The sequence below is a fragment of the Acinonyx jubatus genome, chromosome B4, assembly GCF_027475565.1.
Source record: "Acinonyx jubatus isolate Ajub_Pintada_27869175 chromosome B4, VMU_Ajub_asm_v1.0, whole genome shotgun sequence".
Classification (NCBI taxonomy): Eukaryota; Metazoa; Chordata; class Mammalia; order Carnivora; family Felidae; genus Acinonyx; species Acinonyx jubatus.
Window position 1 is genome coordinate 134722248 of NC_069387.1, and position 22978 is coordinate 134745225.

General features: G+C 60.3%; 1 protein-coding gene across 4 annotated transcripts in view; it reads left to right on the forward strand.

Moving 5' to 3' along the window:
* The first annotated feature begins 2398 nt into the window (after window positions 1-2398).
* The window catches only part of PRR5 (proline rich 5), a 50841-nt gene continuing 30261 nt past the window's right edge, over window positions 2399-22978 (forward strand). The window contains exon 1 of one of the 4 annotated variants that reach the window (XM_053199494.1): window positions 2399-2536. The gene's annotated coding sequence lies outside the window, so the exon portion shown is untranslated. Of the gene's footprint in view, window positions 2537-2779; window positions 8389-22978 lie in introns of those variants that run through there. The other 3 variants (XM_053199502.1, XM_053199497.1, XM_053199493.1) reach the window with 3 other exon arrangements.

Below are 22978 nucleotides of genomic sequence, written 5' to 3' on the forward strand. Positions count from 1 at the left end.
GCGTCTCCCTCTGTCTGCCCCTCCCCTGCTCGTGCTCTGTCTCTCTCTGTCTCAAAAATAAATAAAACATTAAAAAAAATGTTTTTAATTAAACAGAGGGTCTTGGGTTCAAATACAGGCTCTGTCCTTTCTCAGTGCGTGGTCTCGGGCGTTTTTCAAACAATTTTTTTCATGTTTATTTTTGAGAGACAGAGAGACCAACGTGTAATGACACGTATCTACCATCGTAAGTGTCATAGGTGTGACCCAAATAAGGGACGCGCCAAAGGGACTGTTTACAGAGGCGTGGGCAGGTTCAGGGGCACCCAGAGGCTGTGACTGCAGGAAGCTACTCTCATCCGTGGAGCTGGAAGAAAAAAAAAGAGGAGGCAGTGTTTCACACGGAAGCCCGCGGGACCTACAGCTGTGGTGGGGCCTCCCGGCCAGAGTGACGGTCACAGGGGGCACATGGGCAGTGGGAATCTGATCCCCAGCTGCTGCTTCCATTAGCCAGCCCCACCCGGCTGGGTTGCCGTCCATCCATCGGGGTGGGCGCAGAACCCCGCGGTGAATGGCTCTGGGGAGAAAAGTGACAAGCGATCAGTAGTGTTCATTATGGGGCCACTCGTCAACACCTCATTGGCACCTTCAAAGTACCTAACCACTGGGGACGCTTTGGGCGAAGAGAAGAGACAAGTCCCCTCTCTCAGGGAATTTACATCCTCGTGGACAACCATAAAGAAATAACCAATGATAGAATATAACTCCAAGTGCAAACATTAGGAAGAAAACCAAAGCAGGGTGAGGGAACAAAAAAGAAGGGGCAGCTGTTTGAGAGAGTCCAGAGAACCTGCTGGAAAGTCCCAGGACACACTCAGTGCATGCACGTGCTCCAGCTGGGGCCTCTGTCCAGATGCCCTCTCCACCTTCTGGACGCCCTGGCCCGCCGCCCATGCAGAGTTTCTTGTCCCTGGACCCTGGCAAAGCCCATCAGTACACGCCCTCTCCTGGCCTCCACTCACCAGGAAGGCCTGCTGGCTCACCTCTCCCATTTTTCAAGAAATGTTTATTTATTGATTGATTGATTGATTGATTTTGAGAGACAGAACAAGCAGGAGACCGTCAGAGTGGGAGACAGAATCCCAAGCCCACTCTGGCCTCGAACTCACGAACTGCGAGGCCACAACCTGAGCCGAAATCAAGAGTCAGCTGCTCAACCGACTGAACCCCTCCCCAGGTGCCCCCCAACCTGTCCCAGTTTAACGAGGGCAGGTAGCTTAGCTTCAAACAAGCACCATCGGGGGAGCCTGGGGGGCTCAGTTGGTGAAGCATCCGACTTGGGCTCAGGTCACCGTCTCACGGTTGGTGAGCTCGAGCCCGGCTTTGGGATTCTCTCTCTGCCTCTTGTGGGATTCTCTCTCTGCCCACTGCTCGCTCGTGCTCGCTCGCTCTCTCTCTCTCACAAAACTTAAAAAATGAAGCGTATTAAAAACAAGCACAATCATGGGAGAGAAAGGTAGGCTTTCGTCCTGATTACAGACAGAAATATTTGCGTAGTTGCATTTCAAAACTCAAAAACCATCGCTGCACCTTAAAACACAGAAGGACCAGTAACCACGTGGGGAGGAGGCCCCAGCCTTGCGCCCTGCTCTGATGGTTCATCCTGCCAAAGAAGTGCTAGCCACCCTCACCCCTGTCCCCCTCCCTCTCCCACCAACACAGTGTCACAAAGGAGAGGAGGTGGACCTTTGTAAACAAACGAAGGGTGAAAAGACGCCGTCGTCCATCCTCTGGGCTTTGACGCCTGGGCCGCTGGATATTTCAATCAGGACAGCACTTCTGAAACTTCCCCCGAGCTTGGGAATCACCTGCGGAGCTTGTCCACACCCTGCTTTTAGGCCCCAGCCCTGGATCCTCTAAGTCTGGGGTGGGGCCTGAGAAGGTGCATTGCTCACACGTGACCCCCACGGAGCAGGTGGGGCCACCCTTGGAGAACCAGAGCCCCGGGGAGTGCAGGCGTGGCAACCGCATTTGTCAGCCCCCGTCCCTGCCCCCTCGGCCAGCCGGCAGACCCCGAGCCCCAGGGCAGGGACTTGGATCTGAGTGTCTGGGTTTTCCGCCCGGTCCGCAGCGCCGCGCACAGGCCTAGGCTCGAGGAGAGGGCGCTCGGCGGGCGTTTCGGCACCGCCGAGGCGTGGGTTCCTGGGTGGCCGGAGCGCCCCATCCGCGGCGGGGCACCGCCTACAGCCCGCGCAGCGCACCGGGGTGGGGGGTCCGCGGAGGGCGCCCCGGCCCTCCCCACCCCACCCCCGGCTCCCAGCTGGGGCGAACCCCTGCCACCAACCCACCCCCCCACCCCCCACCAGCGGCCTCGGGGCGCCTCCTCCCGCGGGTCTCCCGGCAGCGGCCGGCCCTGGCGGCGGTGGCCGTGACCGCGTCCGGCGCCCCTGCGCGCGCCCGGAGGCGGGGCGGGGCGGGGCCTCCGCGGCCCCCTCCCCCGGCCCGGGCTCCAGCTCTGCGCGGAGGCAGCGGCGGCGGCGGCGGCGCGGGGACCAAGGTGAGCGGCGGCGGCGGGTCCCGGAGGCCCCGCGGGGGGAGGGGCCCGCGGGGTTCCGGGGGGGGGGTGGCCCGCGCGCCCCTGCGGGTGGCCGGGGCCGGCGGCGCGGTGTGTGTGTGTGTGTGTGTGTGTGTGTGTGTGTGCGCGCGCGCGCGCGCGTCACGCCGGGTGCGGGGACAGGGGATGGGACAGGGGTGGGCGGCCCCGGCAGGGGGCTCCAGCCTCACCCACTACCGGTACCCCCAGACCTCCCCGCTCCTCTCTCGGGGTCTCTCCCCCTCGCCGCTACCCCCCCGCCCCCACCTCGCCCCGTCCCGCCCCGCCCCCTTCTCGTCTCTATCTCTGACTTTCTCTCGGTCTCTGTGGGTGGGTCTCTGCGCATCCTTCCAGCTGGGCGTCCAGCTGCCTTGTTTCCTGGTCTTCCTTCCCCAACGCTGCCCCCGCCCCACGGCAGCCCTTCCCCTCCCTTTACAGTGCCCCCCTTAATAGAGCAAACAAAGATGATTAAGGGAGGGAGGCACCTCCTTTCCCAGCCCTGTCCTGTTTCAGCGTGGGGCCCCACCCCTCTGGCCTCTGGCCTGGGCCTCCCGCCACCTTCCTGCGGGGAGCTGGCCCTGCAGAGCCGTCTGCAGGGGGGGGGGGGGGGGTCGGTCCGGGAAGTAGACACATCTGAGGGCAGAGACCCCGGGGCGGGAGCACATAGGGGAGCCCCCCTCCCATCCCGTGAGAGACAGCACACGGGGCAGACCTGCCTGGCTCTGAGTCTGGGCCTCTGGCAAAATCAGACCGTGCCCTGGACCCTGTTCACAGGAGCAGGGCCTGACGCTTTCTAAGATTGTTTCCAATGGAGCCAAGGTAGGGCAGAACTGGCTGTGCTTGGGCAGAGTCCCTGGCGCCTGGGGGGGGGGGATCACGGGGTGTGGTGATGGCCCTGCCCGGCCAGGCCACTTCCTGTGGGTGGCCTCCATTGCCCCACCCGAGCCGTGGGGCAGCAGTGAGAACCACGGGCAGCTGCCGGCTGGATGCGTGGAGTGGCCATTGCTGTGCAGGTGATTCGTGATGCTTTTGGAGAAAGCCTGGCTGTGCCGGGGTTTCCCCGGGATCCCAAACACCACTCCCTGGACAGCATGTGGAGGGGGCGGGGGGGCTCCCTGTGGCCCTCAGACCTCCTCCTGCACCAGGCCCAGCCTGAGAACCCTTCCTGGAGGGGTAAGCTAGGGGCTCTGGGACCACCAGATTGTCCCCTTCAGCGACAGTGCTTGATAACATGCCAGTTCCTGGGCTCTCGTCCTGACCTCTGATGGGGGCACAGGAATCCATAGCTCACAACTCATCCCCTCCCCCGCCCTGCACACATACAAGTGTGAACACCGATGCGTGGTGGCTTTGGACGAGGGCACGTAGTTCCCTCTGGCCGGTAGGCAGTGGGGGGGACCCAAGAGCAACGCAACCCAAGGGCGTGGTCTCGCTGTGTCCCTGAGCAAGGCACTCCGCCTCTCTGGGGCCAAGTTCCCATCAGTCCGCAGGTTATGGCCTCCCAAGGGTCCTTCCTGCCAAATGGTCTGGGATTCTGAGCTGCTTGCTGAAACTGTGGGGGCAGAGGGGGGCTCTGGAGTCAGGCAGACCTGGGTCGGCACCCCAGGGCCACCGCTGGCTGTCTGTGTGGCCCTACCCAAGTCACTGCCTCTCAGGGCCTCCGTTTTTCCATCTGAAAACTGGAAATCATAATACTACCCAGTACTTACAGGTGGTCAGGGATGCCAAAGAGGCATAATGCCTGATACATCACAAGCCCACCATGAACATGGCCTACGTCGTGAGAGGGGGTGGCACTCTCTGTGTTTCAGCGAGTTTAACTATCTGGTGATGGGGAGATTCGCATGGACTTAATTTCTCATAAGCGGGGAAAGCGGCCTGTGCGGAAACATTTGTTAGCTAATGGATTTTTCTGTTTCTAATGGATGGATTAAAAGGCCTGGGGATGGTCGAGCAGAATTGCCTGGGCAGAGTCAGGCAGCGTTTCATGGGATCCGACTGGGCTGCTGGTGCCAGATCTCTCTCGACGCAGGCCCTGGGAGATAACACCCGGGTCCCCCGGGGGACTCCCGGCAGAGCCAGGAGGGGCTGGGGTGAGGAGAAGGAAGGGGCCCTCTCCACGTGCCCCGAGTGCTGGGCGTTCACAGACATGAACAAAATCATCTTCTGGGACATCTGTGAGGAGAGCAGGCTCCCAAGATACCCATAGAGGGGCAGAAAAAGTCATTCATTCATTCATTCATTCATTCATTCATTCACTCGCTTACTCCCACCGGCCTTCTCCAGGCCTGGCAGATGGCAAGGGGGTCCCCCACTAAGGCAAAGAGACCCACACAGAAAGGGGGAGGCCACCGGCGCAATCTGGATGGGGAGCTCTAGGGTCAGACTGTGGTGTCACTGGTCCTCAGGGTCCCACAGCAGGATCAGGATGCCCTGCTTCAGGACTCACCCTGAAGCACGGTGGCCCAGGGCTGCCTGCAGAGGAAGGCCAGCCATCCCCCAAGTCAGAGTCGGGAGATACACATTCGACTCTTGGACTGCTTTGACGATGTGGGTTTAGTGGAACGAGAAGGTGACTTCCTGGTGACACTATAACCCCCTTTTTGCCTTTTAACCACATCCCTCTTACAGGTCTCAACACTGAATCTCAGGGGGGGAGCACACGGCGGGATGGGGACTTTGAGGTCTGTGAGCACAGGTCTGGTGACTCAGGGATCCCTCAGTCTCGGACACAGCTCTGGGGGGCTGGGAGGAGGAGCCAGCCAGGGCCAGAGAGGGGCTACAAAGGCCGGGGACCCCAGAGTCAGGCCCACCTGCTGTAAATCCTGGCGGCACCATTCAATAGCTGTGTGGCCACGGGAAACCTGCCTAGCCTCTCTGAGCTTCAGTTCTGCCGTTTGCATGATGTAGACTGGCATAAACTGTTTAGGTGATTACAACCGTGGGCTCCTCTGGAGCCAGGCTGCTTGGGTTCGAGTCCCGGCCCCACCCCTCCCGGCTGGGTGACATTGGTGAGTCACTAAACCTCTGTCTGCCTTCGTGTCTTGGGGACAGTTGTGGCACTCACCGCAGAGGGTTGTTGCAAGGACCTTGTGACTTCGTGTAGGGCCCTGAGAGGGGACAGTGCCCTGTGCCAGTGCTGAAGAGCGCTGTCATACAGCGACAGCATCTCACCGTGACCGCGAGCGCTCAGGTGCCATGGAGTCACTGTCAGCGTCGGTGTTGATGTCGGTGTTGATGGCCGCCTCTGGGTCGCGGGAGGACTCGATGCCTGGCACAGGGAAACCTTCGGCTGACGCTTGTGCCCCATCTGTACCCTCCGGGCCAGCAGTGAGGACAGAGGTGGAATTCACTGTCGCGTCGCCACTGACCGTCTACACACAGGGGCAGGTGGGGGTGGGGACGCCGGGGCCAGGTCCCTTCTGAAAGGACGATCAGGAAAATGCATGCAGCTTGTTTCAGCACTGAATATTGCTCTCCTCAGTTCTGACCCCAGGACGTGGGCTTCTGTCTGGAAAGAAAGGCGGGAGCTGCTGTTTCCTGAGCACCTACTATGTGCCGGGTCCTGTGCACAGACCTCCCCAGGCACCACCCCATTCACTCCTTCCAGCCAGCCCAGAAGGTGATCATGGTCATCCCCAATTAACAGATAGGCAAACTGAGGCTCAGAGAGGCCAAGTGGTTGCCGAGAGACCAAGGAGGGCAGCAAGGAGGGAGGGGCGGGGCTCAAACCTAGGGTCTCTGGCCGGTGGTGCGCCTGCCCCCTGTTCACCCCATCCCGCTACCTGCCTGAAGGTGAGAGACTGTCACCGAGGCACCTCGCCATCAGGCGCTACCACAGTGGGGCTCCTCTGACCCCAGCAGAAGTCTTGCTCATTTTCCGGAAGGTTCTTAAGGCTTTGCTTTCTGTGCCATCAGCTGAACTGGTTAAGAACTTTCTGTGTGTTGCCAAAGCAGTTTCTCCAGCAAAACCAGCCTGCCTGGAGCCCAGAAGAGAGCCCGGGAGGAAAGACCGTGGGGAGGGAGGACCCAGGCTGGGAGGGTGGCCCCCATTCAGCACCAGAAGACCCACATTCTGGTTCTGGTTCTACCACAGACCCTTTGAGTCTGAGGGGTTATTCTCTGTGCCTCACTTTTCAAATCTGTGAAATGGAAATTTTGATTCCCACCCTGCTTGGTTCCCGGGAAGGGATGGGGGGAGGGGGGAGTAAGGTAAAGCTACGAACTAATAATAGTCAACACACAGGCAGCCCTTGAGATGCACTTGGAAGACAGTTTGCAAGTTTACATATTTGCCCTCATTTCACCCTCCGAGGCCATCGTATGAGCCCATTGTACAGATGGGGAAGGCGAGGCACAGAGAGGTCAGTCTCTTGTCTAAGGTCACACAGCTGGTCAAGCCTTTGGGTCTGAGTGAGATGGACTGAAAGCCAGCCAGTGAGGCCACTTATTGATGATAGGCATGATGCCCCTGCTTGATTATCTCCTGTGACAGGGAGCTCACTACCTTAAGAGTCCCCAGGATTATCGGTCTCAGACTTCAGTAGGTGGCGGGTGATCCTTGGGACAGTAGACTCAGCGTGGAGAGGGAAGGCTGGGAAAAGACCCCGAGCTTGGCTTTGGCCATGCTGGGTTAGGGGTGCCGGGAGGCCCAAGGATGGAGAGACGGGGAGCTGTGGCTTCCGCTCTGTTATGAAATGGGGGTAAGAACCGCACGGCACAGGACTACTGAGGACATAAACAAGGGGATGTGATGTCGCCTATCTGGCAGGGGCTTGAACCGTGGCAGCTGTTATTACTGTTGTGTGGTTGTGGTTGCTGTTATTAGCAGTAGGAGTATTATTATTTAGGTCCTGCGTCCCCGGTAAAGTCACGGACCCCTGCGAACAGGGGCCAGGCTCCATATGTCCCTGTGTCCCACCCTGAGACACGCTCAGTAATATTTACTGACTGGATTCCTGATGTTCAGTGCCCTCCAAATGGAAGGTGCCCATGTGGGCGAGGCACTGGGAGACCCTTCATTTGTATAATTTCACCTTGTTCCCCACGACTGGGGGGGGGGGGTCATCCCTTCCATTTTAGACACAGTCCCAGAGAGAGTGACGGCCCTGCCCAAGGTCACACAGTAAGAAGGGGAGCATCAGGAATGCTTCCCGGAGGAGGTAGCACTGTCACCGGGCCAGCAGGATGGACCGTTTGACTGGGCCAAAGGGCAGGGGGCCAGTACGCTGGGCGTGGTGGAGAGGAACGTGGGTGCTGTCCCCGGGGCAGGGCTGAGCCCAGCACCCAGCACGGCGTGGGGCAGAGTGTGGGTGGGGCTCAGGGGGCATTGGCTGAGCTGTGCTGACCTGAATGAGCTAGCCGTCTGGGCTCCTGACCCCACCCCGCACCCGACCCAGCCACGTCCTCCTGTCCGGGCAGGAAGGGGTGCCTTCCTGGGGACCGCTCTGTGAGCAGTGATAAAATATTTATCAGAAACAGCGGCAGCTGGGCTTCCCTGCACAGAGTATGGCCAGGGGCAGCTCCCACCCCTACACCAGCAGCCTCCCTGAGTCCTGCTGAGTCACGGGGGAGCCCAGTGAGCCACCTGCCCGCGCCCTCGCTGGCCCCTCTGCCCTTTGGCCGTGTGGGTGCCTCATAATGGGTAAGCCATTCAGCTGCCCACAGGACCAGGGCATCGGGCGCAGTTAGTGCAGAGGGTTCCAGAGCCTCCCCAGCGGCCAAGGTCACAGGCAGAGGAGGCCAGCGGGCCGGGATCCCCCCTGCACTCACCCCTGCAGGGTCCCTTCTCCTTAGTCCTCACGGCAGCCAGCAAGGTAGGTGGGTCCCCTGGCACCTCCATTCGGTGGTGGGAATACCAAGGCTCAGAGAAGGGGCCGGGGGGGGGGGGGCGGTTTGCAGTGGGTCAGGTCTCCAGGGGCTGGTGGCTGAGTGGGATTTGGGTCCTCGTCTGTCCGCCCGCACGGCCAAACGGAGCTCCAGCCTGGCATCAGGGGCTGGGGTGTCTGTCCGACCTGATGCGACACGGAGCTGTGACTCTGGGTTTGCGCTTTTGATTTTCAGAGTGACAACAAAACACAGTGGCAGATGGCTCCTTCCTGCTGGCGGGTGGTGGGGGGAGAAAGAGCAAGGATTTCAGATTCTTTTGTTCACTCATTCATAAAACGTCTTCTGGGTGCGCTGCCCAGAGGCCAGCGTCCTACAGTCCGTGGACCAGTGGGGGGACACTAACGCCCCGGGGACGGGGTGGGGGGCGTGGAACCGGAGAGGGCTGGGTTCAGCACCTGGGCCAGCTCTTCTGCTCACGCACCTGCTGGGTGAACCAGGCAGCTCGCTCCGCGTCTCTGAGCCTCGTGCCCGCTGGCGAATTGGGGGTAAACTCTGCCTTCTCCAGTGAAGATCACGCCTGTGTCCTTGTCCTTCACCACATGTGCACATCGGCCGGATAGGCGTTCATTGGCCTTTGGACCAGGTCTGGTTTCCAGAGAGGCCCCAGCAGGCTTTGCGGTCGGCTCTCCCGGGGAGTAACCAGAAGCTGGTGCCCGGGGGCCTGGCCGAGCCGTCTGTCCGTGGAGTTCTGAAGGGAAGCTCTGGTCCTGGAGCCATGCTCGCCACCACGGCTAAAAGAGGGAGCCAGGTGACGCGTGGCCCCGGGCCGGCGTCGCCCCTCACTGCGTGCGCATGCACGCAGGTCAGATTGTATATGACTAGTTGCTCTCCGCCTTTCCTGGGTTCCTCTGCCCGGAACTCTTTTCCTGTCTGTCTTCATCTTCACCGAGGGCTTCTGTTGGTTCTTCAAGGCCCTCCTCCTCCAGGAAGCCTTCTAGGCTGCTCTGCATCCCCCCCCCCCCCCCGGCGCAAGGTGGGGTTTTAGAAACATGTGGTAAGGGACAGGAGAAAAGCTGTAAGGTGTGCTCTGTGAGGAAACTCGGTGCATTTACAGTCTGCAGACGGGGCCTCCATTTTCCTGACCTTCACAGACAATGGATGTTCAGCTGGACAGTCAGGATTTCTGGGGCCAGGAGAGAGACAGGCAGTGCCGGGGATGGGGGCGGCATTGCAGAACCCTGGGGGTCAGGAGAGCTGGCCTCCCGGCCAGAGTCCCTCCTCTTGGAGCCGTGCGACCCCAAGCGACTCACCCCTTCTGTCAGGCCCCACGTCCATTCTGCAAACCCAGCATTTATTTGACCGAGGGAAGCAGGCAGGTGGCCGGGCGTGTTCATGGGTGTTCATTCGGTGGCTTTGCACGTGTGTTGAGAGGCACGTGTTAAACCCTGGGAGGCAAATGCCATGAAGCCGCAGCTCCTGCCTGCTGGGTCTGGCTCTCCATCAGACTGGCATGATGTAGTCTGATGAGGGAGGCTGATGGGACACAGACCCAGGGTGCGATGGCGCTATCACAGAGGGAGGCCCAGAGGACGCCCGCCCCAGCCTTGTATAGCTGGCGCCTTGCTGGAGGGTGGGTTTGCCGGGGAGGCAGGTGTGCTAGGCCAGTGAGTGCTGTGTGGCTGGAGTCCCGGGGAAAGGTGACGGAGGAATGGGGAGACCCTGAAGGAGAGGGCTGGACTGGATCCTGAGTGATGGGGAGGGGTGCCCCCCACCCCAAGAGCATCACCCCCTGCACCCCGTGAGCCCTGAACGCTCCACCCACTAGGCTGCCACTGGGGGAGGCACTTTGCACGGAGGAACCCATGAGATCCTCACCCAACCTTGTGAGGCAGGCGCTGCTGTGTCCCCATTTCACAGAATGGGGAAACTGAGGCCGAGTCACAGGTGTACATTGAGCCCAGGTCTGTTTGTCCCTCCCCAGAGCCCAACTTGAAGCATCTTTCTCGTACCCCTTGCTTGTCCCTGAGCCTCCGGGGCCTCCGCTGTGTCATCTGCAGAGAGGGGATTAGAAAGTGACATCAGTCACCACTCATTCATAGAACGCATCTTAAAGCTCATCATGCCGAGTCCTTGCCGGGACTGGTTCTGTAGTCTGTGGTCAGAGCATCACCCAGGGTGGCTGGTTAGGGGACGGGAGCCACCTCGGGGACGGAGTGAACCCACAGGTTCAAGGCCAGATGGAACTCATTTCCAGAGGGAAATGAGTTTGATTTCACGAGGTCACCCAGAGAGAGCCCTGAGAGCAGCGGGCCCCTGCCGCCGAGGCAGGCAGGGAACACATCTGCCCACCGAGTCACTGAGGGGGCAGGGCCAGCACAGGTGAGCATGAAGAGAAAAGGCCTCCATGCTGACCGTCAGCGTCGGAGGCCATCCCCTTGGTCTGTTGGCCCCAAGGCCAAGGAGGCCCTCCAGGAGACTGCGGGCCCTGTGTTGGATGGTCTGGGGCTGAGAATGTCTGGAGTCACACGACTCTTTCCTGCCTGTTTGCTAACAGGTGCCGTGGGCAGTGGGGGACAAGAGAAGTAGAGGGAGGAGGAAGAGGCCTGTCCAGGCCCCATTCAGAGCCCACCACCCTTCCCTCCCTCCACCAGGAGAGGGTGAGGGTCCCCTCCCCCCATTTGCAGCTGGACAGACAAGGTGGGGTGGACCGGGCCCCCTGGATGCAGTTTCAGATGCTGGGCTCTAGACGCTGCAGTATGCCCAGTGCAGGCCTCCCGTTGTAAAATGGGGACTCCTCCCTGCCCCCCAGCATTGTGTCTCCCTCCCAGAGCAGCTATGATGGCCAAATAGACACCGAGGCTGGCCCGGGGTGAAAGACTTGGCCAAGGCCAGGTTCAGCTCCAGCACTTAGCTCAGGGCCTGGCATGCGCTAGGTTCTCAAGAGGTTGTCTCTGAATGAAAAGGAGGGAAGAGTAGACGGCTCATGGCTTTGCCCTCACGGCCCTGTGTCCTCAGTGCAGACTGAGGCTGTTAGGGGCCCGCCCACCCGGGAATGCTGTGGAGGCAGACCCCACGTGTGGTGCGTCCTACATAGTACTTGTGGCCACAGGAGCCAGCTAAGGAGTCAGGAAGGAGCATGTCCTCAGGAGTGAGGGATCTCACTCTCAACCTCCTGGGGAATGTGCCCGTGGTGGCGGGAAGCCTGGGCAGTGCCGTCCCCCAGATGTGCTCGCACAGGCAGGGTGGTGGGGCTCGTGGAGAAGACTTTGCTGGGGGAGGTCACCCCAGGCAGGGTTTTGCAGGATGAATAGGAGTTGACCAACCAAGCCAGGCTTAGAGGAAGGTCTTTCCAGATAGAGGGAAGGCCAGGTATGTGCACGTGAACTGCGCCCGGCCTCCAAGGACAGCGCCTTTCCTCAGAATGTTGACCTTGACTTTCGTTTGTTCAGGAGGCTCCTGACCCCCCTTTTCCTCTCCTCTCAGGTATCGCCAGAGCTGACAGCCTGGGGGTACCTGCAAGGGGCCGGGAGCTTACAACCCCACCCTCTTGTCTCATCCCTGTGGTCCGGGGCCCCCGAGACCCCTTCCTGTCACCTGTCCCTCCGGTCTGGGGAAATCGTTGAGGTTGAAGGTGCCCCAAGGTCCCCGGGCAGCCTCAGTTCCTGGGTGCAGATATCTCACCTCCGTCCCCACGTTATCTGCCACCCACACTGGGAACCACAGAGAAAGAGCCATAGCCCTGGTTATGCAAAACCAGAAACCACCAAGACCGGAACGAGGGCCCCCTTGGGGACCAGGCAGGGCGACTGGGCAGAGCCGTCCTCCCATGCCCAGCACCCAGAGGAGGAGAGCCCGCGAGAGAGCAGGTGGGAGGGGGCTCCTGCCGTTCCCTGGTTTCCTGTCTTATGGATCAAGAGACTGAGGCTCAAAGGACAGCAGATGAGCAGCGGGAGACCAGGGCTGGGGTGACTGCATCAGTGCCCTTGGGGCCCCAGAAGGCCTGGGTCTGAGGCCAGCCGTGAGACCTGCCCACAGACAAGGGGTTCCCAAATTGACACAGGTCCAGGAGGGCCTGGGTCAGAGGGGCAGGCTGGGGACAGGGCCTGGGGCTTTTCAGCTAGGTGAGCCATGTGGACCGCCCCCCCCCAACCCCAGTGCTCACAGAGCCCGAGCTGTGGGCCTGGCCTCATCTCAGCATCGCGGTGGGAGGGGATGCCCAAAGGTCACATCTGTGACCCTTTCCGCCATTTCTACCGCCCCGTGTGGTCCTGGCATCACCCCCACGTGACATGCGCACGTTTTCAGGGCTGGTGATGGTGGAACCAGAGCCTGGGGGCTGGCTGGGCCTGCAGGGCAGGGAGCGGAGGGGAGCAGAGCTAACCCACGGACTCCAGAGTTCTGAACCCCCCGTGGTGCCCGTCCTGAAACCTTCACGCACCCCAAGGCCGGCAGCATGGTGCCCACTCTCCCCCCCAGCATCCAGACTGCCTGTCTGGTCTGGTCGGGTCCCTTTTCACCACACTGCATCCCTTGGAACGCCCTTCACCCTCCCCTGGCTTCAGGGGCCCCTGAAGGCCTTCACGAGGCCCCTAGGGTCACCTCCCCCCCCCCCCCCCACAGCCTCTCGGGGGAACTTCTGGGAGATTACGTCGGGCGGTTGGAGCTGCTGAGCACAAGGCCGGGCCCCTGCTGATGGTGTGGCCCACCAATCGCCCCACCGCTGGGCAAGCTCCCCCTTCCAGGCCTGTTTAAAATGTCACAGCTGCTGAGGGCTCTTCAGGACTCCCCGGGGCAATCACCGTCCTCCACCCACTGCCTCCGGCATCCAGGGCTGGCCAGTGCCCCGTGCCCTGCAGCCTGCTCCCTGGAAAACCAGGCGGGAATTCTTACTGGTAGGGCGGCCCCGCGAGGGAGGGAGGTGGGTGCCAGGCCACCCGGTGGGACCTCAGCAAGTCCTCCTCCGTTTCCCCACACGTCAGGACAGTCCTGCTGGTGGGTGGCCCGTGTGTCCCACCCCTGCCTGAGGCCTCGGTCTCCCCACCTGTAAAATGGAGCCCTTGCGCATGGCTTCCTGTGGGAAACAGCGGAGCGAGGAGGGCCTGGGAGGCAATGTTGGAACAGGGCGGCCCGGCGTCCTTCCCTGGGAAGCCTGACTCTGGTTTCCTCCTGCTTCTACGGTGTTGAAAAGGGCCTTTCTTGTAGGAAAGGAGGGCTTGTAGGAAAGGGTTTTGGCTAAATGCCTTTCTTAGACACCCTGTGCCAGTTAAACCACGTCAACGGACAAGGGGAGTGTGGGAGCCCTAGACGGGTGCGTGAGGAGGGGAGCGCGAAGGAGAGCTGAGGGGCTCAGGGACCCCAGGGGACCGTGGGAGAAGGTCCCTTCCCTCCGGACTCCTCTGGAAGTGACTCCCTGTTTGCCCCGGGGGGAACATGGCCTCACCGGGAACAGCTTCCTCAACCCGTCGGTAAAGCAGGAATGCTGATACCTGCAGGGGAGTGGATGTTGATGATGTGATTGTATGCGCCCCTCCCTTGGGCGAGCCTGGCTCTATGAAGAATGCTCCTAAGGTGATACCTGCCATAGTGTTGTTCTAGAATCATCATCCAGACGCAGCCAGATTTAAAACAAAACAAAAACAAAAAACCTGCCAGGAGGTCCGGTGTACCTGTGAGATATGGAGTGATGTTGGACTCGAGCAAACCCTTAAGATGAGAGCACAGGTTTTCCTGGTAATGAGACCCAAGGGATGATCTTCTAGGAGCCCTCATACAGGGGTCCCCGTGTGACGAGCAGAGCAGCATCCTCGGTGTTCCTGTGGACGGGCTGGGCTTAATCCGAGGACGCGGCATCTGGAACAGGGTCCTCAGGCTCTGCTAACTGCAGGGGAGAGGGAGGAGGGCATCCTCAGGAGGTCTGCTGGGGACCCAATGAGGTCCCGTCACCTTGAGATGGCCGAAGCCTCCCGCGTCATCTACAGAAGGCACAAGGGTTTCACCTTAGTCTGTAACAGAGCCCTGCGTAGTTTCGTACGCAACCAACGCTCTCCCTCCTCCAAATGTTTGGGTACCGCGGATGCTCCGTTCCAGTGGGCCATGCTCATCCCTCACCTTCACCTTTCAGAGAACCCCTCACCCCGGCCAAAGGCAAAAGGAGTTTTGCAGACAGTCTCACGGGGGGTCACAGAACCTGACAACCCCAGGGACTCCGGGACCCCAGCTCAGCAGGCTCCCCGGGCCCTGGAGTCGGCTGGGACCTTTCCGCAGACTGCGGTCCGTCGAGGAAGGACGGCGGGGGAATCGACAGTGAGACTGCGCGGTCCTGTCCCCTCACGCACCTAGGGGGGCGCCCAGGAAGCTGGGACCACTGAGCCCCGTCCCATGCCCGGGACGCCGGCTTCCTAGAAGGCAGCTGGCTCTGATAACATCTTGTTCCGGTCTTGCTTTCTCGTATCCCTTTGACTACGCTGAGCAAATGCACGGGACAGGCTCTTTCCAAGAGTTTCTTGGCTCAAGCTCTCGGGAGTTTTGTCATGTGTGCTGTCCTTCCCTCCTGGTGGCCTGTTTCCTTGTGCACCGTGTCATTGAGGTCTTGAGTTTATTTCCAGCCGGGAGTTACCTGTGGACACCTGGCCTGGCTTGGGGGGGGCCCGCCCCTCCAGGGTACCTTTAAGACGGCCCTGGCGGGTAGCCCCCGGCTGTCACCAGCCCCGTCAAACCTCATCCAGATGCAGGGCCATAGATTCTAGGAGACTCTCATGCTTTTTCTTTTCTCCCTTGAGCTCAGGGGGACACACACAGGTTTTCTTTGTCATCCCTCTTTGTCAGGGGACAGATCTTTTTCCCCGGCTACCCATTTATTAGGGGCGTGGCCCCTGGCTTTGTGTGAAGAGGTCAGTTACCTCCGCCATCAGCCTGCTTGCTCAGTGTCTCCCCTCCTGACTGCTGGCTTTACCCTCTGTCTCAACGCCCTCTCCCTGCCACACAGGCCTCTTCCTGTGACTTAACCATCTTGCTGATTAGAGCGCAACGAGCGACGAATACAGACCCGGGAACCAGACTACCCGGGGCTTGGATCCCCGCTCTGCCAGCACGGGAAGGGCTCAGTTTCCTCATCTGTGAAATGGGGACAGCCCTGACTGAGGTTGTGGCAAGTGCTAGACGGCCCGATGCACTGAGGCACTGAGAATGTCCCTCCCCGTTGAATCACTGCGTCTTTCAAGCACTATTCTGGCCTTCAGGAAAATCAATAATTAAATACGATAAAAGTGAGGTGATAAGACTATCTTAATGATAATATTAGTATCATCATTCTGGGTCCTGGTGATGCTCTTCACTTTCTTACCAGCTCAGTTATCCATCTAGAAAATGCGTGTAGGGGTGCCCGGGTGGCTCTGTCGGTTGAGCGTTCGACTGCGGCTCAGGTCATGATCTCGCGGTCCGTGAGTTCGAGCCCCACGTCGGGCTCTGTGCTGACGGCTCGGAGCCTGGGGCCTGCTTCCGATTCTGTGTCTCCCTCTCTGTCTGCCCCTCCCCTGCTCACACTCTGATTCTCAAAAATGAATAAATGTTAAAAAAATAAATAAAAAGAAGACGTGTGTAATTTTGTTACCCAGCGTTTCTAGGAGCTGTGGAGGGAGAGAGCTCTCAGGCTGTGGCCATTCCTTGAATTGTCCAGCCTCTCGGCCTTTAAGTGGTCAACGCAAAATAATCGTAATGCCCCCCCAGGGATTACTGCTTCTTACCAAGCACTTTCCAGAGCCTGTCTCTGAGGCTCCTGCTATGTTGTAGGCCATCTCTGGAGTCCCGGGCGAGTCCCGCGGCCCTTAGCGGACACCCTCAGGGCCAGATGTGACTTGTGATTCCCTCTCAACCCGACGATACCCTGCTGGAGGCACCAGGGCGGCATCCCGGGGACCATTTCCGCACCAGATCTATACTGAGTGGGGTAGGCCAGGGCTCTAAATAGCCTCACACCGCGGTGGATCAGATTCCGCGGCCAGACGGGCCCTAAAAAAACTGAGTTTGGCCGAGCTTATGTGTTTCCTAGTTGTGGACAGAGGCGTTCAGTGGGGAAGAGAAATTAGACTCAACTCCCTGGCCAACAAGGACGAGCGGGGATTTATAGCCGAGGAGCAGGGCCGGGGGCAGTGGGGGGAAGGTACTCGGGGAGGAGGCATGTGGGATAAGGGACACTCTCGGTGACCTGCTGAAGGGAATTCTCGCTGAAGGCAGGCCACGGGGATAAGACATGGGGGGGGGGGGGGGGGAGTTGGACGAAACTGACCTAGCAGGATTCTTGCTCAAACTGGATCCTGCAAGGACAAGACGAGAGAGAAAGAGAGAGAGAGAGAGAGAAGCCCAAGGAAGGGCCTCATCCAGCAGAGGGCTCAAAGAGCCCGAACAAAGTCAGGTCAAGAAAGTCCTTATCTGTCTACCAGGCACATAGCTCGCACCTCTACCCTCTGCAGGCCGCCCCCTCGGCCTCAGCCAACGCCCAGTCGGCTAGAGGAGGCTGGCCCTGTCCCGAGATCCGAACGCGAGGCAGAGGGAGGACGGCCAGTACTGACGAGCCCCTACCGTGCTCCTGGCCCACTTCGCGTCTCGGACATGTTTTTTCAGCCTTGAGATCTCCCAGGGAGGAAGGTGTTATTATGGTTCTCATTTTACAGACGAGGAAACTGAGGCCCAGGGAAACGGAAGCAGTCAGCCCGAGGTGGTAAAGCCACAACCCAGCCCAGGCAGTCTTCTGGCCCCGCAGCCGATGCCTTGAATCAAGACACCCTACAGCATCCACATCAGCAGCAGCATTATTGTGATTACGATCGCTGGAGAAGAAATTAGTTGGAGGAAAGGGAGGAAGGCCACCCCGGGGGGGAAGGGCAGCGCCTGGCTGAAGTCCCAGGGGCTGGAAGCAGGTAGAAAGTCTGGAGAATAAGTAGTCACTTTGTCTTCTGGTTTGGAGGTTGGTGGCAGAAAGGGGCCTGGAGGGACTCCGTGGGGCACGAAGCAGAAACGGAAGGAACGAAAGTCTGTGCCCAGATTGTGGAGGGTCCTGGACTCTGAGCCTGGATATTTGGAAATCTTGCAGGCAGAGGGCTTCGTCTGACGTCTCCAAGCTGGCGGGGCAGATCACCTCTGGGGAGCGAGTGGGTGTGCTGGCAGTAAGCTGGGTTCCGGAAGGCTCTGCGTCCGTGTCTGGGGGCGGGGGTGGGGGGGAGTCCTGAGCCTGCAGGGGCTCGAGGGCCCAGAGGGGTGGGCAAGCTGTGGGCGCGGGCATGGGACCTGTGCTTGCTGGCCTGGCAGGGGCTGGGAAGATGGCAGGGGAGCTGTGCCTGACCAGACTTCAGGTGCGGAAGGTCCTGGCCTCCAGGCGGATGAATTCCGTCCACGGTCCACCACTGCAGGAAGCCAGGGACTGGAAAGGCACCCCAGTGTCCACGCTGGCCCTGCCCCTCGCCAGCCTGTGACCCTGCGGGTGACATCAGGCTCTGGGACGTCAGGGTCCACCTGCAGGGGTGAGGCTGCCCCTCGAGCAGGGTTACGGTGGGGATACGTGGGCCGGGCCCACCCTCCAGTGAATCTCAGCAGTACTTTCTCCTGCCTTAAATCTGTCCCTGGGACGCCTGGCGGGGGGGCTCCGTTGGTTAAGCGGCCACCTCTTGATATCATCGGCTCAGGTCATGATTTCACAGTTTGTGGGTTTGAGCCCCACGTCAGGCTCTGTGCTGACAGTGTGGAGCCTGCTTGGGATTCTCTCTCTCTCCCTGTCTCTGCCCCCCCCTCCATGTTCTCTCTCTCTCTCTCTCTCTCAATAAATAAATAAATAAACTTAAAAAAAAAAAAAAAAAGCCAGTCCATCCCTTCGTGGGCTTTGAACCGCATTCTTGCAGGAGCGGGGAAATGGCGCATGGAACGCCATCCTGGGTGGACGCCCCCTTCCTCCGAGGGCGGAGCCCTGGACTTGGCAGAGTCCAGACGGCCCAATGTCACCTTCTCACGGGGCTCTTTGGGCTTTATTGACAAAGTCAAGAATGCAGGCCAAGTTCGGATGCCACCGTTTTCTACATACCCTGCTGGATCTGAATTCCCGCCTGGGACTAGTAATTCCCAGGGCCTTGGGAGCTGCCTGGAAGGGTAACAAAGGGTAACGAGGCAGCGGTGAGTGCAAACACACGTCCCGAGACCCCCCCAGTCCCGCACCACGCCTGCCCGTCCTCTCAGGCTTCTCCTCCCGGGTCTTTTCGTTACCAGCGTGAATTCTGATGTCCTGAGAAGCTGTTCTTCCCGAGGATTCTGCTAAGAAAAGGCCGCTAGCCAAGGCAGTGGGGGTGGGGGTGCCTTAGGGAGAAATAAAGCCAGAAGTCAAGCCCCGTCCCATCCAGCTCTGTCCCGCGTGGCCTCAGTCTACACATCTGCATAGTGGGGATGATCACGGGGCCTGACCTCCGGAGTTGCTACAGACGTTCAGGTCGGGAAATGTCCGTGGAGCAGCCAGCAATGAGTCCATGGGGCATGCTGTTAGCGTTCGGGGCCGGAGTGCGGTGCTTTGGGCAGAAGTTGCTGCTCGCCACCCCATCTCCTGGGGTTTGCGTGTTCCTGCTGGAAAAAAGCAGGGGCAGGGGAACGAAGGGGTCTCCAGTGTGCTGGCGCTAGGGCCGGACCTTTCCACACGCGGACGCGGGGTTCCTGGACGTGAGGTCAAAGCCAGGGCCCCGAGGGCTGGCGATGCAGTAGCGTCCTCGGTCTGCCTTCCCAAATGACCGCAAAGCGGAGGGCTCGCGTCAGAAATGTATTCTCTCGCGGTTCTAGGGGCCAGAAGTATGAAATCAAGGTGTCAGCATGGGCTCAGCGTCCTTCCTTGTCCCTTCTTGGCTCTCTTTGGCTTGTGGCCACATCCCTCCAGTCCGCCTGTCTTCCCGTGGCCGTCCTCCCTCTGTGGCCATCTCGTGTCCTTCTTATAAGGGCATCAGTCACGGGACGTAGGGTAGGGTCCGCCCTCCTCCAGTATGACCCTGCCTCAACTTGGTCACATCTGCAAAGACCCTGTGTCCACACGAGTTCACGTTCACAGGTGCCAGGACTTAGGAACTCCATCGTGTCTTTCTGGGGGACACAACTGTACCCACGACAGGAGAGCAGTCTGGAAACCGTCCCCAGGACTCAGCCCAGCAGGCAGATTGCTCTGTCTGTAGCCGAGTCAAGTCTGCGGCGCTGGATGGGGCCGTCGGGGTCCTTCTCCTTGGAGGAGGCTGGGAGGGGCGGGCACCTGGGTGGCGGTGGCTTGCCTCCCCCCACCCTGCAGGCTGCCGACGTAGCCTCTAGACGTGATGGTGATTACGTGCACACGAAACAGCAGCAGCTGCATTTCATTCCAGGCCTGCTCTGTGCTGGGCCCGCTGCCTCGTTCGCGAAGGTCATCAATGCGCTGACGTGGCGTGCGGGCAGCCTGCGTTGGAGTCCTGGCCTGGCTGCGTGACCTTGGACCGGTCACTTAACCTTCCGGGGCCCCGGCTGGCTCCCCTATAGACCGGATGACGTGGGTGGCTGCCTCCGTCTAAAATTGCTGGGGAAGTTGGGGATGAGCACCACAACGTGCCCGGCCCATAGCGAGTGCTCCGAAAGCATCGTCCGCGGTCACTGCTCTCACCGCACCCTCACGCTCACGCTGGGAGGTGCGTGGTTTTACCCCCTCCCCCTTTCTGTGTTCATCCGAGGAGACGAGGCTCCAGGAGGTTGAGAGGCTGGCAGAGGAGGTGGCCCGGCAGGGAGCCGCCCCGGTTTTGGGGGGACTGTGCAGCCTACCAGCTCCACTGTACCACACTTCTGCTCTGCCTTTACGCTCACCGCGCCCCGGGCACCTATTTATAGACCAGAATGAGGGTTATACAACGCCTTCCCCGGGAAGGGTCCGGGGAACTGGTTGTTCAAGACCTCTGAGGTTCGGAGAGAGAGTCCCACGAATGCGTTTAGGGGCTCATGGTGTCGGAGACAGGGGGCCTCTGCTGATCGGACCCCCCTCACCCGCCTCTAGAACAGGATCCAGAGCAAGAGGAGGGGGAGTGTTCTGAGAGCAGAGGGCAGAGACCGCCAGCTTGGGGAAGAGCCCCAGATGGGGTCCTGGTGGCGTGGGATGGGGGGCTGGGGGCCCAGCGGGTAGAGAGTGGACTTGAGGAGCACACGAAGATGTTAGGAGACGTCGGACAGGACGGGAGCTCCCCCCATGATGGCAGAGACCACGTCTTTCTTGTCTCCTGCTGTATTTGCCTTGAACGGGGGCTGGCATGTAGTAGGTGTTTAATAAATGCGTCTGCAGTGTTTATTAAAGCACTGGGAAGGTGGGTTTTGTCTCTCCAGTGGCACCGCATCCCAGCTCCAACCCTTCCCAGCCAACAACCCCTGAGCAGGCAACTTAACCCCACTCGGCCTCAGTTTCCACATCTGTGAAACGGGAGTAATAATAGTCGAGCCCGGCTCTAAGGCCACCAGAGGGACATTTCCTCTGGAGCGGCTTGAGGGCAGGACCCACGCACCCCGGGCTTGGCAAGCGGGAACCCCCGTGAGGCCCCCCCCCCACTCATGAAAGATAACACGTGTCGCTCCTGACGGGCCCGACGCCCATCCCGCCTTGGAGGACGGCCTGCTGTCCGGCCTCGGGAGGGTCACTGAGAACGGCGCATTGCAAAGCCGTCAGAGACGACCAACCTAATCACAGGCGGCCCTGACTCGGGAATCTTTGTGCCACGCGGCCATTACCGACCCGTGGTGACAGTTGAATTGTCTCATCCCACCTCACCCCCTCGTGGGGCAGGCGTGTCACCATCCTTGTCCGTCCCCGAGAAGGGAGGGATGAGCCGGCACTCCTCCCGCGGCTCCCGGTGCCCGGTGTCCAAGACCCCAGGGTGCTGGACGGACTTTCCCAGTCAGCTTTGGAGAGCACCAGCCTTCGCCACCGGGGGGCAGAAGCACCCCCGCTCAGAGCAGGCAGTGCCTGGGAGTGGGCAAGGCGCAGGCCAGCTGAGGACAGCTTCGGTGACAGTGACAGTGACGGGGCTGGCGGCCGTCCACCCCCTCACCCCCAAGCTGGCCCGGCTCCAGCTTCCGCTCGGCCTCTCGCTGACTGTGACTTTGGGCACAGGCCTCCCCCCACCCCCACTCTCCAGCCTGGATGAGCCTGGACGCCGCGGTACAGCCACATTGACGGTCCCCGTGCCCTGCTTCTCTGCCCATCCCTGGGCCCCCTTCCGACCCGGCCCCTTCGAGATGGGCTGAGTCCCCACTTCGGGTTGGCATACAGGAACAGGCTGGTGCCCCGGAGCTCCAGAACTCTCCCTGGTGGACTCGAAGTCTGGAGGCCTGGCTTCTAGAGCTGCACTGACTTACCGCAGTCCCTTCTGGGTGTCAGACTGTCCATCTGTGCATGAGGGGCTGAGCCAGGCTCAGGGGTGTGCAGAGCCCAGGGTACACGAGAGTCCTCTCAGATGCTCATTAGTAAGCCCCAGGCCCTGCCCCCAAAGATCCTGACATGAAAAGTTTCAATGCCATGAGCCCGGCTGCAGGTGCCAGGCCCGTCCTGAAGGTCACTGCCGGTCCCAGTGCTTTGCCTGCGATGACAAAACCTCTGGGCCAGCCCCTCAGCACCGTCATACCTCAGGGATCAGAGACACCCGGGTCACCATCTCCGGCCACGTCCACAGGGAGCACGGGACCTCTAAAGGGCTTTATGGGTTCTGGTTTCCCCTGACCCTCAAACTCACCAGTGGAGGCTTGGGGAAAGGGAGTGGCGGAGGACAGGGCCCCTAATCCTCAACCCCATCCATGTTACAGATGGGCAAACTGAGGCCCTAGAAATCACCGGACTTGGTGGAGGGCTGGTGGCCCACAGTTCTGGCCGCTCCCTCCCAAGTCCTGGGATCCCTCCTAGTGACCAGTGCCTTGTACCAACTCCCAATACCCACTCGACTAGCAGGTGGGAGTGTGGAACGAAACTCGGGTCCCGGGCAAGGAGAGGGCGCGTTTGGGGCCATCTGGCCTGGCATGGATCCAGAGCGAGGTTACTCTGGCAGCTCTGGGGACACGTGATTGGGGCCCCAGTCTCCCAATCTCTTTGATGGAGAACACTTCCCTTCCCTGCGTCTCGCCACTGATGGGCCCTGCCCAGGGCCACCCCTGCAATACAGTGGCTCAGTCCCCGACCGCTTTTCAGGCCTAGAAGACCCCGTAAGTGAGCAGAGGGCCTGGTGGATGCCCAGAACCCCTTCGCCTGCCCGCGGGGCCAGCTCTCAGCGCGAGCGTTCACGTGGGGCCTCAGGCCCAGGAGGCCTGGTCATCTGATGCTTCCCAGGAAGCCAGAAATCAGGGTTTCTATGTCAATCTCTCCATTGTGAAACCTTGGCTGTATTCAGTTTTGTTTTTTGTTTCTCTTGCCCACACCGCAGGCTGCACAGAACACACTCAGGGGCTTGACTTGTTTCTTGGCCACCCAGCAACCCCCCTCTCTGGGGGGGGGGTTGTGATGGCCTCATCTGCTCCTGGCCTGTGCCTCAGGTTCCAGCCCTGGGGGCTGGCTGCTCCCCTCGG